The 13985-nt window shown below is 38.1% G+C and overlaps 1 protein-coding gene across 1 annotated transcript in view; it reads left to right on the top strand.

Moving 5' to 3' along the window:
- Positions 1–13985, top strand: part of LOC126195387 (protein piccolo) — a 645505-nt gene that overhangs the window by 582690 nt on the left and 48830 nt on the right. The gene's annotated exons all lie outside the window — the stretch shown is intronic.

Here is a 13985-nt window from a genome sequence, read left to right as displayed (position 1 = left end):
TGAAGCACGACTCACAACCTGTCCTCACAGCTTCAATTCTGCCAGTACCATATTATTACTCAAGACCTTGTATGTCAGATCAGTTCCATTCCTCTGCCTGAAGGTATCTCACTTTCCAAAAGTAGATGGGGATGGTGGACTCACTCAATCTCAGTTCTTGCTTTGGCAGTATATCGCATAGCACTTCATAGGAGCATCCATCAAACTATTTATGTACAATGGCTTTCCTGTAATAAGCTTTGAAGGCATTTTTGCCCAAATCCAAAGGCTGCAATTTGTTTGTGCAGTTTGGTGACAGGAACTCTAAATGTATATTGCTTAAATGTATATTTTTTGGATGTGCAGGTTAACAGTCCATACACAAGATAATTTTCCTTTTACAGGTTCCCATTCTTGCGTCAAGGCATGCGGTTGCTTCTCAAATTATTCAGATGCATCCATGCTTTATTTTTGACGCTGTAATTCATGGACATTGTTTTTACATTTTTGTAGCAACTTTTTTTCCAGTCACAAACTATTTAATTTTTCAGTACCATCAGTGTTAGTGCCTTGCTGTAGGGCAAACTTTACTGTGTTTCTTCCTTGGGGCAATTATTGGCCTCAAAAGTAAACGTCTGTTTTGGAAGGGCACTGAAAGAGTGACCAGTTTCATCTATGTTGAAGACATCCTTATGTCTATACTGCTTTAAAAGTTCTTTTACCATTCAGTAAAAGTTTTTGTGTTCCAATTGTTTCCTTCACTGCATGCAGTTTTGTACAGCAGATTGTACCACTTATTGGACTTTCCTATCCACCCCTGAGATGCAGAGAAGTCTTCAGTTCCAAGCATATTGACCACTGCTATAGCATTTCTGCACATCACCATGCTGTTGTTTGTGATTTTTTTCTGGCTCTGCATATTTAGAATAAGTGGGATATTTAATGTTATTTGAACTTGACGCACTGTTACTTACAAGTGCTATCTGAAACAGTCTTTCTTTTGGTTATGGTGTTTAGCATAGACATTGATATCCCTAAACTTTGTGTTAACGCTGTGAATGCTCCGCAGCATGCATCAATTCTTTCAAGACATTCCACTTTCTCTTCCATTGAAAAAGTTTTCCTATTTATTGTTGTAATATTTCATATATTAAATCTGTGAAAGAGAACACTAAACATCTACTTAGAGAAACAGCTAACAACACAATTCGTCAATCAGTACACAAAGCTACAAACAACACTGCACGGTGCAAACAATTAACTTCTGACACAATGGTTCACAGAAGTATCTTTGTCAGTTGAAATCTACTGGTCCCAGTATACTAGCAGGTGACAGTGTGTTCAGTGTGTATATGAACCACAAACAAAACTATATTATTAACTACAAGTACTGAAAGTTAATGTCCTCTGCATATGATTTTAATCACATGGCTAAGTTAACACTGGAACAACATGGCCACAATAATGCTGCTTTTTGCATAGGACACAGTAATTAAAAGCTAAGGTTGGTAGAGGGAATAGAGAAGATCCTAAGCAGAGCACAAGTTTCGTTACAGGTTGATACATAAGTGTCATGGAGAGGCTCACCCAACTCCAGTGGCACACATTGCAGGAGAGGTGTTCTGCATCTCAGTATGGTGTACCATTAAAGTACCAAGAGTGTATATTCCTAGAAGAGTCAACCAACATACAGGGTCTATCAAAAAGAATCATTAGATTTAAAAAATAATCATAACTATTATGTTATTTAAGATATGTTTGTGAACAGTGTACTGTAGGAAAGAGAAAACTCTCGAAGTTTTTCATGGTTCATGCTAGGTAGCAGCAGTGTGCCCCCACTTCAGTTCTAATAAAACTGGTGTCAGGACAACAGAAAGCTTTATGTGTTCTACATTTTGCACAGTGAGGGTCAGTAATAACTGTTCAGTGTGATTTTCGTACTAGGTATTGTGTGGATCCTCCTACAGCACAGAGCATTAGACGATGGCGTGAACAGTTCCGAGAAACAGTTTGTTTGTGTAAAGGCAAATCGCCGGGCCGTCCATGAGTGTCTGACACAGATGTCTAACGCATCCACCGTAGTTTCAAAAGGAATCTGCAGAAATCCATTTACCATGTGGCTCGACAGCTCAACATGCCCCCAATGTTCATCTGGCATGTGTTGTGTTGACTTTTACACATGAAACCATGCAAAATTCAGCTGCTGCAAGCTCTTCCTGAAGGTGACAAACAACAACGTGTGGAGTTCTGTAATTTTGTTCTTGGCAAGATAGAGGATGGCGGTTTTCTTCACACTTAGTGTTTAGTGATGAGACAACATTCCATTTAAATGGACAGGTGAACCATCATAATGTGAGAATATGGGGTATGGAACAACCACATGAAATTCTACAACATGAGGGGAACTCTCCAAAATTTAATGTGTTTAGTGCAGTTTTACAGGAAAAGGTATATGGTCCAGTTTCCTTTTCTGAGAACACTGTTACAGGAAGCACATACCTTGATATGCTTGGAAACTTTCTTTTCCCACAGTTGGAGACTGATTCGAACGACTTCATTTACCAACAGGATGGGGCACTGCCACACTGGCCACTGAAAGTGTGGGAATTTTGAAATCTGAGGATTACTGAACGATGGATCACTTGCACTGGAGGAAATGATTCAGCTTTACATTACTGGCCTCCAAGGTCAACAGACCTGATTGTATGTAATTATTTCTTGTGGAGATTCATGAAAGACTGTTTATGTGCCTCTGTTACCAACAACAATGAATGAACTGAGACAGTGCACAGCAGCAGCTGTGGAAGCTGTAACTCAAGACATGCTGGCTGCAGTATTGGAACAATTTGAATACTTAATTGACACACGCTGTGCATCTCAAGGGGGCGAATATTGAACACCTATGGAGAGGTATGAAAAAAGCTTTTTGAGTTTCCCATTCCATCAAAAAACAAAATCATTGTATATGTTAATTAGTTTCAGAACATAGATGTGCCAAATCGGATGATTCTTTTTGATACACCCTGTACTGCATCCTCCCGAGTATATCTCACGAGATTGCTCTGAAGATGAAATTAATGAAATTAGAGCATACACAGTGGCTTAAATCAGTCTTCCTGCAAACTATACATGAATGGAACAGCAAAAGAGGAAAGTGACACTGTTATACAAAGCACCCTTTACTTCACACTGTAAGGTTGCTTGCAGAGTATAGGTATTATCAAGAAACAAGTGAACGTTCACCTGAAGTCATTTCTTCTTCCGACTTCTATTGAAAGAATTATCACCGTCAGCAACCAAACTAAGAGAGCTTGGCATCGGCAGGAAACGAAGCACTAGCACCATGAATTGTTCAGATTTTTACAGGTTCAGACCTCCTGACTAGAGTGCCCATGGCTCAATAAAGTTGACCACATAACACTTGCAAACATTATTTGAAGATCACCGCTATGCCAGAATCATTTTTTTGTCAATTACATCAGTGTTCTCTCCACGAACATTGTTTCATAAAGTGTAAATTGCAAGAAAGTTATAAACATGTTATTCAAAACCCTGTGTGAATTAACATTATGAAAACATAAAATTTGACAGGAGCAATAAAACTGTAATTATACATTACGTTCACTCAGTTACTGGTTCAGCCCCCCCCCCCCCCCCCCCCCCCAAGAATCCTCAACTGCTCACATTGAAATAACTTTCAGTGATTATCTGATTTGGATTTACTCTGAAATGTCTGTTTCTTTGATTATATTGAATTGAAATCCACGGTTTGTTCACATTCAGTTCTTTGACCAAATGAAGTGGTGTAGTTTTTCTGTCATTGCCAATCATTGTACATTCTGAGCCTGTGCTCCATTTGTAATGAGCTCATCATCAACCAGACATGAAATTCTAATCATGCATCTGTGTTCCTTCATAATTGTTTGAGCTTTAGTCTAGCAAGAAAATTGGTCTGAAACCTTGTTCCTCTTGCATCATACTTCATTATTGTAATTGCTGTAATGGTGTCCATCAGTGAGAAGTTGAATGTTAAATTCTTTTCTTTATTTGTGTGAAAAATTGTTACTGCCATGCTCAGTGAAAATGGAAATAGTAGGATGCCATAATTGCTTAAGAGTTTCGATCAGTCATTACAGACGCTCCCATGTGGTTGTTGAACTTGTCACGGAACCCACAAATCAATGTAAATAGCTGTGTCCTCCAACTTTATGAAGCAAACTAGAGCAGTAGTAAAGCAATTATCAAAGTTCAGGATTAGTTCAAGCTTTGTTGATGCAAGTTTTCTGTTTCTGTTAACCTTTTCCAGAAGATACCATCATATTCCATATACATTTGCTTAGCTGTGTAGTCCCCTTTGGATGAATTTCCCACTAAAACTGAAGATACATTTGTCACCTTACTGTCAGAGAATGCTCGTCCATGCAGATCAAAAATAGAAGAGGTTAATAAGATACTAGGAAACTGTAGGAGCATCTGTGGTTAGGTCCCATAATTATTCTCTCTTCTTTGAAGGTTATAATGCTTAGAGACCATTAGGAACAGAAAGTTGTTTGAAACCAAAAGTGAATAGCAATGAAATCCTAAATTCAGATTAATATTTTTATGGTAAGGATGGGTTAGTTGCCATTGGTGGTGGCGTATTTATTTCAGTAAAGAATGCAATAATATCTAATGAGAGTAACATGGATTCAGAGTATGAATTAATCTTGGTGAAGTTAAGCATCAAAGGTGGGTCAAAAATTGTTCTTAGACACTTTCATAGACCACCTGTGTTGGAGACTATAAAGGTTGAACACTTTAGAGAGTACCTTTAGAATTTTGTGAATGTTTCCTGGTCAGACTGTTCAACTCACCCAGGTATAGATTTGGAGAGTCATGCTGTCAAAACTGATGCCAGAGACAGAGATTCGTGCACCTTTATTCTGAATATGTTGTCCAAAAATTACTTTGAGCAGATAAGATAGAGAATCAACTTGTGAAGGTTATGTCTTATATCTCCTAGCAACAAACAGACCTAAACTTCTCAAATTATTTGATGTAGAGGAGGGCATCAGTGATCATAAGGCTATGACAGCATCTATGACTACGGGTATTACAAGGAATGTTAAGAAAGATGGGAAAATATGTTTGCTTTGAAAAAGTGACAGGATATAAATTACAGAGTATCTGAGTAGATAACATCAAATATTCAATGCTGAAGATGATGATGTGGGGCAAAAATGAAAAAAAAAATTCAAAAATGTCATTCACTATGCCTTAGACTAGTTGTTTAATAGCCATATTAGAAAACTGCTATGAAAACTAATAGGTTCAAGAGAGTGATGAAGTAAGTGAATGTTAGCATGAGGAGAGCAATGGGGGAAGTGTTCAGTGACTCAGATTTTGTCAACCGATCTGACTAAAAACCCCAAACAAAAATGAGTACGTAGTTTGAAGTCATATGTCCTCTCACTCACCAGCCATAACAGTACTGAAACAGAAAATGACACAGAAAAGGCCAAAATATGGAATTCGGTCTTCCGGAACTGTTTCACTGTGGAAGAGTGTAATATAGTCCTTCCTTTCAATTACTGTACGAACATCGAAATGGCAGAAATTGAGATGGTTGATCATGGAATAGAAAAGACAGTACAATTACTTGCTAATGGAGTGCAAAAGATGATATAGCTTAAACTGCTTGGGATTCGCTGATGATCTTGCTCTTCTAGCCAACACCGTTCAAGAAGCCAGGCAACAAGTGAAATCACTACAAGAAATAGCAGAGACAGTAGGCCTTAGAATATAATTTGAAAAAATGGAGATTATGCTAACTGATCCACCACTTGCAAACAAAATTACAGTAGGAGAACAATAAATAAAGATTGGCTTATGTCATCACGGGATCATTCAGTTTGTGTGAGAGCGTTACAGAGATGCACAACAAACCCCATTGCCAGATGTTACAAGAGAGGTGTGATGCATCACACAGAGATTTACTACTGAAATTTTGAGAGTACTTTCCGGGAAGAGTCAGACAACATATTACTTACTCCTGCATATTTCTCAGCAAATGGCCACAATGAGAAATTTCAAGAAATTGGAGCTAATACAGGGGCTCACCAACAATCGTTCTTTCTGTGCACCATTCACAGATGGAACAGGGAGGGAGAGATTTGTTAGAAGTACCCTCCACCACACACTGTTGGGTGACTTATGGGATACCGATGTATATGTAGCATGTGCATTTTGACTAAGAAATTGTATTTTATTTCTTAATATGTTTCAAATGAATGCTGTGGGATTTATATGAACCATTGCTTCACGGAATATACATTGATATAAATAGCTGGATTGTCATGAGTATTGATGATACTGGTAAACTGTTAATTGATCAGACCAATTTTTTGTATTAGTAAAGATATAACTGTTAATGAAATCTGCATTTTCCATGGCAGTATTTTGAATTATTTATTTCTTGAAACTTCCTGGCAGATTAAAACTGTGTGGTGGACCGAGACTCGAAATTGGGACCTTTGCCTTTCGTGGGCAAGTGCTCTACCATCTGAACTACCCAAGCACGACTCATGATCCATCATCACAGCTCTGCAATATCCTTTCTTCCAGGAGTGCTAGTTCTGCAAGGTTCGCAGAAGAGCTTCTGTGAAGTTTGGAAGGTAGGAGACGAGGTACTGGCAGAATTGAAGCTGTGATGAAGGGTCGTGAGTCGTGCTTGGGTAGCTCAGATGGTAGAGCACTTGCCCACCAAAGGCAAAGGTTCCGAGTTCGAGTCTTGGTCCGGAACACAGTTTTAATCTGCCAGGATTACACACAGCATTGTGTCTGGCTGAAGATATTTTTTTCCTGCATTATTTGCATCCCTTTCTCATCTTTCTTTTCCACGTCCCCTTCCATCTCCTACTACTACTACTACTACTACTACTACTGCTGCTGCTGCTGCTGCTGCTGCTGCTACCACCACCACCACCACCACCACCACCACCACCACCACTTGCTAGTACTGGCCCTCTTTGTCTTGCTCTTCCCTCTTTTCACATTCCGTGTACAGTTATTGTGGCAGATTAATGATTTTCTGAATGCTTCTGTATAAACTCCAGTCTCTCTAATTTTATCACTATGAAATCTTCGTGGACATAACAACCTCTTACACAAGAAGTAGATGCAAATCTTTTCCAGGATGCTACTGGATATTAATAAGCATATCTCTAAAGCTATTGGACTTACTATTGTAACCATACACACCCACAAATAATTATGCATGTAGAAGAAAATTCACTTGAATGACAAAACAGTTTTGAAGTTCCATACAAAGTCAAAGTGCAATGCCAGGCCAAATCCAATTACATAAAAGAGAGTCTTACGTTAAATCATTGAACAGATCAAAGCCAGGCACTTTGTCACCACAGTGGCACTGAAACAGAGAATGACATAGAAGAGACTGAAATACTGCCTTTTTCCAAACCTTTTCACAGAGGAAGATCACACTGTATTTCCTCCTTCAAATTGTCACACAAATGACAAAATTACGGAAATTGACATAAGAGGCCAAGAGATAGAAAAGAAACTGTAATCGCTCAACAGAGGAAAGACTACTGGATTTGATTGGATACTGATATGATTTTGCATAAGTAAGCAAAAGAACTTGCTCCTAATATAACAGTAGTAGGTTGCTGGAGGAGCAAAGCATCCCTAGTGATTGGAAAGCAGTGCAGGTCATTCTTGTTTTCAAGAAAGGTAATTGAACAGGTGCACAAAACATCAGTCTGTTATAGAATTTTGGATCATGATTTACACTCAAGTATTATGAAATTTCTGAAGACAAGATCTCCTGTAGGAATCAACATGGGCTCCAAAAGCGATGATCATGTGAAATCCAGCCCACTCTGTTTGTTCATAAGACCCAGAAAGTAGTGGATAACATTGCTTAAGTTGATGCCATAGTCGTTGACTTGTGGAAGGCATTCAATACAGTACTGCGCTGCTGCCTGATGAACAGAAATAGAGGGTATGGAATATCATACCAGCATGTAGATTCAAGTGGCATGCTAGAGACAGTGTTGCAAACGTTTTCTTTATTCAGTTTCCTAAAACCAAACAAGAGAGTGATACAGAAATATCACATGGGACAGTAGTGAGAACTGAACCCAAATAAGTACATGTGCACTCTCATGTACACCATGGGATCAATTGACATGAACTGCATATGGCAGCTGTCCAGCCAACAGCTTTATTGGTTAACTTAAGTGCTAATTAACTCAGAAACTGCACAGCATATCATATTTTTTTCTTAACAGTTATTTCTGTGGAAAACCTACGCAGCAACAACCGTACAGGCTTTTCAGTATAACTTTGGAAGTCCCGTCAGACTATTAGCAGATGATACTGTTATACATGGTGAAGTCCAACAGTGGAAAAATGCAATGAAATACAGAAGACCTGCAGAGTATCCAATGCTTGGTGCAGAATTGACAGTTAACCCTCAATATAAACAAATGTAATGTATTGTGCATAAATTGGCAGAAATATACATGATTATATGCTTACACAATTATAAAACAACCTCTGGAAGCAGTCATATCCATAAATTGTCAAGGCTTATGCATACAGAGGTATTTAAAAGTGTAACAGTCACATAAAACTAATTACAAGTAAGGCAGATACCAGACTGAGATTCATTGGAAGAATACTCACGAAGTGTGGTCCATCAGCAAAGGAAGTAGCTTGTAAAACACTCATTCAACCAACGTTTGAATATTGCTTGTCAGTCTAGGATCAATGGCAGATGCTGCAACAAAGGCATTCTGCATCACAATATGGTTTCTTTTAGTGTGTGACCCAAAAATGGCTACATGTCCTGTGGACAATGAATATACATCCCTTTTTTCTTTCCACTTCATTGCCAAGAAAATTCCTTTGTCTGTATGGCATTTCACCCTTCTTTAATTTAGCTGTAACCAAATCTTTATGCATCAACTTTCTGATTTTATTTACAGTCCCTACAGCACCAATAGCTTCACAAGATAACTGCTCAAAGAGTTTTGGATTAGAATAGAATCTGTCTAAACAAACAGTGTGTCCTTTGTTCAAGCAATTGGTGCTAGACAGCAACCTCATAACAACTGCTGGTGATGAATTGTCATTGTCGTGTTTTTAACACTAAACTTAGACATTTAGAATGTAGCCACTCTTTGCTTCAGCAAGCATGTGTAATTCAGTCCATACTTAGTTTATTCTGTATGTAAATATGAAAACTGACATGGCCACCAATGGCCGTATGCCATCATCAATAGTCAATTTTTACAGAAGGATGATAAGCTTGCATGCATCGCTGTTTCAAATTATTCTAGTAAGGACACATTGTGAAAAGTAGATGAAGGCCCTCTTCTGCTGGTTTCTTTTGGTCAAGAGTTATAAACGATATGAAGACATCACAATATCTCTGTGAAATGTAAATGATTCATTATATGTGGACAAAAATTACAACTGACTGTTATTAGTGCTCCAGTAATTTGATAATTTTGGCCTACGTGACATGAACATATGAAACACAATTCCCAAGAAGCATCTAGCTTTAGCAAGAGAAACTGGCATCCAGGAACTGTGTACTGAATGGGGTTTCGGGTCATTTTTCCTACACTTTCTTTGAATTGTTTGTGATGTATAGAGATTTGTTTGCGACTTCAGTCATTTTATGTCATCACAGAGTGTATACGACCCAGGAGATCCGGGAAAAACCCTGGAATTTTTTCATCCGGGAGAAAACTGGGAAAAACCCGGGAATTTTTTAGAATTCCGGGATTTTTTTTGTTTTAGTTTTCAGTTAAATTTTTGTCATTTTGACTGGTAAGAAATATTATTCAAACAAAGAATATTACTGTATCCCACTACTGCAGAATAATACTGCAGTAATAAAACATTAACGAGAGAAAAAAACTAAAATAAAACTTAAGCTGCAAAGGAAATGTGCCATGTACAACAACACAACACAGTGCTCATACAACCATCTGCCAGCAGCAAAATGTGTCAGAGGCTTTAGGAAGACTATGCAATGCTTCATAACAACAAATTGCCTCCGATGAGCGTGACGTTTAGATTAGATTCGTGCGAGCAGTAGCGTGCGGGCCCATGCGCATGCGCAGTTGCGTCACGTGTGTGGTACCTTCTCCCGCTTCTGGCTACTAAAGTGTGTCTGTTAGCTATATAAGCAGTAGCAGCAAGATGCTATTCGGAAAAATTTTACTGTCGCCCGCAAGCTGCCATATTCACTAGGAGCGAATCGGAGTATCTGCCCCGGGTTGCAATTTCAGTCAAGCATTAATCGCCTTGCAGAACAATGAAGTTATTTTTGTCTGTTTGCTAAAGAAAAGTGGTTTTTATTAATCTTTTCCGCTGAGGCAGTCAATTTATTTGTAACGAAATGCTTAATTCCACACTATTGGCTAGTTTCAACTGTTCTCTGCAATTCAAAAGAGCATGTTTTCGTCTTCTTGCAAGTATGGTATTATGCCATAATAAAGAACCAAAAATGAAATAATACAATACTGGTATACCAAGAAAATTTACAACCGAATTTGGACCTACGAATGTGCACTTTAACCCGAATTATGCACGTTATTATGGTTCACGAAATTCCGATGCTCTTGGAATATCCTCTGATGTCTTGTTTCTTTTATGACGTAACGTAAGATCTTTTAATGTTTTACACATACGAACATACGGGCTTCTTGCGTCATCGTAGCTGCGCAAGTGGTGTGACGCATGTTACAAAGCGCTCTCTGGCAACTGCTGAAACGAATCTCTTTCTAACAGGTCGCGGGAAAATATTGCGAATAATTGACTGAAAAGCGTTACTTTCAAAGCAAATTTCCTTTTACCCAAGATGAACTATGTGCGATGAATTTCTTTAATCACAGAGCGTTTGACTCTCATTTAAATCAACTCTTTGAGGATGACCATTTAGAAAAATTTCATTTAAATCAACTCTTTGAGGATGACCATTTAGAAAAATTTCGAGCCCCGAAGATCATACATTTATGTCGTTATTAAAAATTTTACTGGCACATTTGTGTGATGTATCTTAAAGTGTAACAAGCGCAAAGAAGATCAACGTTATACGTGAAAGTTAAGCTTGTCTTGCAGCTTATAAATCGTTGATACCAATATTGTATGTGAAAGCTTTGCTTTTCTTGTAGCAACACTATGTATATTAATTTAAACCATTAACTTTTCCTGTTTGTGTGTAAGCGCTACTTAACAGTAATAATGCTATTGGCTGACGACATGACGTGTCCTTTGCGTTGAATATCCGCTGTATCGGCTGGCGAGATCACGTGACATGAACTACGACTGGCTTACAAAAGCGCGTTTCAATCTCTATAAACTGATAAGTTTTACATTTCCGAGGAAAAGTATACTGTCACTTAACACGGAAAAAGTGTATTTTCACCCGGGAGAAAGTGTATTTTTAACCGGAAAATCTGGGAGAAATCTGGGAATTTTTTGTCCTTGTCCAGGTATACACCTTGGATCATCAGTTATGAATATACCAAAACAATGAAGCACTGAATTCTTGTCGCATACGTCTGTGAGAATTAGTCTCTGGTTGTGTTCATGGGTGTTACGCTTCAAATACACGTTATTGTACAATTGTATTGGAAATATACCTTCAGACTTACCTGTGTCGTCCAAATCATCAACTTCACTATCTAGAACATAGACATTGTCTCCAAAATTCAGTAAGTCGACAATTTCATCATCAGATCAACCATGGGGCACCATTTCTTTTACACAGAATACCAATAATGTGTTGTATCTGCTGGCAAACACAATGACTTGTAACAAACGAAATACTACGGAAACAAGACACACATTCATGCCATTTATCCATGCAGCTAGTAACTAATAGTATAAACATTGTATATCAATATTCAGAGATTCAGAAACAATGTTCAGTACTTTTTAATAACAAAATACACTGGTCTGTAGAACCTTTGGACTTGGCACTTTTGGAAGGGCGCACATTCTGTAGAATCTACAGGCTTGGCACTGAGTGTGTTAAAATTCCGAAATCATATGTTTGTAGAAGAGTCAACCAATATATTGCTACCTCCTATGCATATCTCAAGAAAAAACTAACAAGGTGTAATTAGAGATAATCAACCTCAAGTGATCAGTTACCAACAATTGTTCTTCCTTGATCCATTTGCAACTGGAACAGCAAAGTGGGAAAGTGACAGTGGTACACAAAGTACTCTCTGCCATGCACCGTAAGGTGGCTGGCAATGTGTGTGTGTGTGTGTGTGTGTGTGTGCGCGCGTGTGTGCGCGCGCGCAGTATCATGTATATCCTTCATTTTCCTTCTTCACAACTGGGATTTAACATGAGAACACTGTTGTCAGATATTGACAGTAACATTGTGATGTTGCCAACCATACAGTGAGTAATGTTCCTCCATTGAATTGAGAGTGAGCATGTATTGAATAATACCATCTGTGCTACATGGCTATTGCCCAGTTGCCTCGGTGGGTATCATTTTTGTATGGAGAAGAAGGCAACATCATTAAACATGTACACTCTAAGAATACTGAGAGACAAAGAGCAATGCATGAGTATCAGTAACATGGTTATGTGAATACATTTCATACATAGTGCTGTGTGGTTATTTGGGATATATTGCTTTGGGATATACTGCTTTTGCATCTGGGTCAATGTTAAATTTGGTGTTCAGCTGCTTCATAATGCTACATCTGTTCCACTGATTTTGATATTTGATTTGGCAATCACACTTAAATTGCTATTTACAGTTGTGAATGTATTATTATTTTTGTGTGTTGCCACTATTATTGATTTTGTAACCTGTGAATGCCTCATAAGTATAATTATTTGTGAGTTGGATTGCAGTCTTTGAACCCCAAAGATGTATCATATGTCAAGCACTGGTGAATTCTTAATTTTTCTGCAATACTTAAATCATCACTACCTCAGACACTGTATTGTAACATTATTAATTTAAATGTTGTATGATAATTCTCTTGAAAGTCACATTGTCTAGTTTACGAGTTCTTCTCATTCATTATTTTTTCATTATTCTTCTTCACCTGATGCCAGAAAGCAGCCGTTATTTTATGCCACCTTTGTTTTATTTTCTTTTTATACTGCAGTCCGATTAGAATTACTCAACAATTGACATCTTTCACTGTTGCAACATCAACTGCTTTTCATTTAAAGGCGACATGCAGGTACGACGTTTCACTTCACCAGTGCTAAGTGTTACATTTGAGGCGGAGCAGTGTTGGAAGTGGCTACCATCAAGTAAGGCAGGAACATGAGATTTTCTGTCAACAGCTGATTTCAAGTAACCAGTGACTGAATTTCGGCAAATGACATGTTTTGTAGCCCAGTACTTACTCTCGTGTCATGACCTAATCACAACCTCATGATATGCCACGTACCGTGAAAGCAGCAGACAGCAAATTGTAGCAGTAATATTTATCACACTCAATATGTTCACAGTGAATAAAGCTGACCTCTGTGAACAACTACCATTTCTGCCCAGAAAACAACATGTAACTTCTTGTTTTAATTGGTTACCTCAAACTTTCCTCACATTGGCTACACAAGCCAACGGGTTACCGATTGATGAGCAGTCTTAATTGGCCCTCAGTTACAGGTTATAGATGACATGTGCCAATTCCAAACAAAAAAAAAGAAAACAGAGTCAAAATATAAGAGCAAATAAAAAGTCAATATGAGACAGAAATGATTTGACAAAAATAAAAAACAGCATTTAAGCCAGTTAATCAAGTAGTCAATGTGATAAAGATTTCAAAATAGGTACCGCTTTGTTGTGCACTGTTCTACTTGTGCTGATATAGGACCAGTTGTATTGATGATCTACTGCCTTCAGAAACTCTGGCTTGATGCAATGTCGTGTGAAGCTTATATACCGTAGGCTGATCTCTCTGAATATGTGATCCAAATTGCATCTTGTGCAGAAAGTCAGACAAGGA

This window comes from Schistocerca nitens, chromosome 7, assembly GCF_023898315.1.
Source record: "Schistocerca nitens isolate TAMUIC-IGC-003100 chromosome 7, iqSchNite1.1, whole genome shotgun sequence".
Lineage (NCBI taxonomy): Eukaryota > Metazoa > Arthropoda > Insecta > Orthoptera > Acrididae > Schistocerca > Schistocerca nitens.
The sequence above is the reverse complement of the archived record's forward strand: the minus strand, read 5'-3'. Positions and strand labels throughout refer to the sequence as shown.